Below are 2,500 nucleotides of genomic sequence, written 5' to 3'. Positions count from 1 at the left end.
TGGTACCATAGGGGAGATAAAATGTTTAGTTATTTTTTCTTCTTTTTATTGTACATTTTATAATTGTGTATACATCGTTAATTAAAGGGACACTTCACCCTTTTTGCAAAAAAATATATGTTAATGATGTTTAGAAGCTTTAGATCACTTTCCTGGGGGTATTTATGTGTGTAATATGTGGTTTTAGTTATTTTAGATTGTAGCAGTGAGCCTGTTGTCTCTGATGTCATGGACACTGGTCTCACTACCTTCCTGGACTACAATTCCCATAATTCTTTGGTGCACTGCTCCTCCTTGTGGATAGGGGGAGAGCTGTCTTACTGAGACAACATGTAGTCCAGGAAGGAAGTGAGCCCAGTGTCCATGACATCAGAGACAACAGGCTCACTGCTACAATCTAAAATATCTAAAACCACACATTACACACATAAAGATCTCCAGGAAAGTGTTCTAAAGCTTCTAAACGTCATTAACATATATTTTTTTGCAAAAAGGGTGAAGTGTCCCTTTAAGTAATGCAGATGTTTAACAATAATTTAACTCAGGGGCTCGGTGGCACAGTCGGTAGTGTTGTCGCCTCACAGCTAGAGGGTCCTGGGTTCGATTCCCGCTGTGGGCGCTGGGGGCGTGTTCCTCCTCGTCATCAGAGCCCATACCCGAGGCGGGGTTAATTGGGAAAGGGCCTTTCTGTGTCAGAGTTTGCATGTTCTCCCCGTGTCCCCTAGGGTAGGTAGCCTCACATGTTCTCCCCGTGTCCTCTAGGGTAGGTAGCCTCACATGTTCTCCCCGTGTCCCCTAGGGTAGGTACCCTCACATGTTCTCCCCGTGTCCCCTAGGGTAGGTACCCTCACATGTTCTCCCCGTGTCCCCTAGGGTAGGTACCCTCACATGTTCTCCCCGTGTCCCCTAGGGTAGGTACCCTCACATGTTCTCCCCGTGTCCCCTAGGGTAGGTACCCTCACATGTTCTCCCCGTGTCCCCTAGGGTAGGTACCCTCACATGTTCTCCCCGTGTCCCCTAGGGTAGGTACCCTCACATGTTCTCCCCGTGTCCCCTAGGGTAGGTACCCTCACATGTTCTCCCCGTGTCCCCTAGGGTAGGTACCCTCACATGTTCTCCCCGTGTCCCCTAGGGTAGGTACCCTCACATGTTCTCCCTGTGTCCCCTAGGGTAGGTACCCTCACATGTTCTCCCCGTGTCCCCCTAGGGTAGGTAGCCTCACATGTTCTCCCCGTGTCCCCTAGGGTAGGTAGCCTCACATGTTCTCCCCGTGTCCCCTAGGGTAGGTAGCCTCACATGTTCTCCCTGTGTCCCCTAGGGTAGGTACCCTCACATGTTCTCCCCGTGTCCCCTCGGGTAGGTAGCCTCACATGTTCTCCCCGTGTCCCCTAGGGTAGGTAGCCTCACAAAAACATGCAGTATTCCTGGTCTCTAAACTACCTCTCCCTGGTCTGCGTGTTCCTTCCACGCGCTACGTCCGGCCAGGGAAACTCCCCCCCTGTCAGGTGAAAAGAAGCAGCTTGGACTCCTCATGCATAGAAGGACGAATGAGGTCAGTCCGCTGCCCCCCCCAGGTTGGCAGAGGAAGTGTAGCGCCCAGGATCATATTAGATAAGTTTCATTTAACACTCAAGAGTTAAAGATCTATAAGGGTCCATTTGGTTACCAACTCTCCCATCATGCAGCTGGGGACCACCTGCAACCCCCTCAACGACCACTGGTTGAACACCACTGGCCAATGTGGATGTTCGTCTCCATTGTAAACCTGTTTTATGTGGATGTTCGTCTCCATTGTAAACCTGTTTTATGTGGATGTTCGTCTCCATTGTAAACCTGTTTTATGTGGATGCTCTATTATACATTTAGACATGGTTGGATGGTCTATAATAACCTGTTTATATACAATAATAATAATAATAATAATATATACGATTTATATAGCGCTTTTCTGGGTACCCAAAGTCGCTTTACAGAAAGAAGTTCAGACATATTTATTAGAAAACTATTAAAACTATTAAAAAGGTTTAAAAGGTTAAAAACTAGAAATCAAAATCAAAAGAGGGACAAACAAGAAGGGTGTGTGTGTGTGTGTGTGTGTGTGTGTGTGTGTGTGTGGGGGGGGGGGGGGGGGGGGGTTATGTAGGGAATATAATACATATAGCATATAATACATTATAGATTTTCAGTCTTATATATGCAAACATAGACGGGGGTCTTCAACGTTGTTCAGGACCCCTTAGCTGAGAGAGAGAGATGAAGCAGGATCCCCCCTTCCCACACACACACACACACACACACACACACACACACACACACACACACACACACACACACACACACACACACACACACACACACACACACACACTACAGTGCAAATCTGGTCATATATGGCTATTCTACGTTCTGAATGTGTTCATATACCGTATGGTTGTATAAATATGTTTACATGCTGTATATGGATATACTGTACAGTGTTCATATACCGTATGGTTGTATA

At 47.0% G+C, this 2,500-nt stretch overlaps 1 protein-coding gene across 2 annotated transcripts in view; it reads left to right on the top strand.

Annotated features, from left to right (window-relative positions):
* slc18a1 (solute carrier family 18 member A1) overlaps positions 1-2,500 on the top strand; it is a 42,199-nt gene that overhangs the window by 21,439 nt on the left and 18,260 nt on the right. The window lies entirely within an intron of this gene.

Source organism: Protomyctophum parallelum, assembly GCF_964188405.1.
Source record: "Protomyctophum parallelum genome assembly, chromosome: 15".
In the NCBI taxonomy this organism is placed as follows: Eukaryota; Metazoa; Chordata; class Actinopteri; order Myctophiformes; family Myctophidae; genus Protomyctophum; species Protomyctophum parallelum.
Note: the sequence above shows the minus strand (reverse complement) of the source record. Positions and strands in the feature narration are given on the sequence as shown.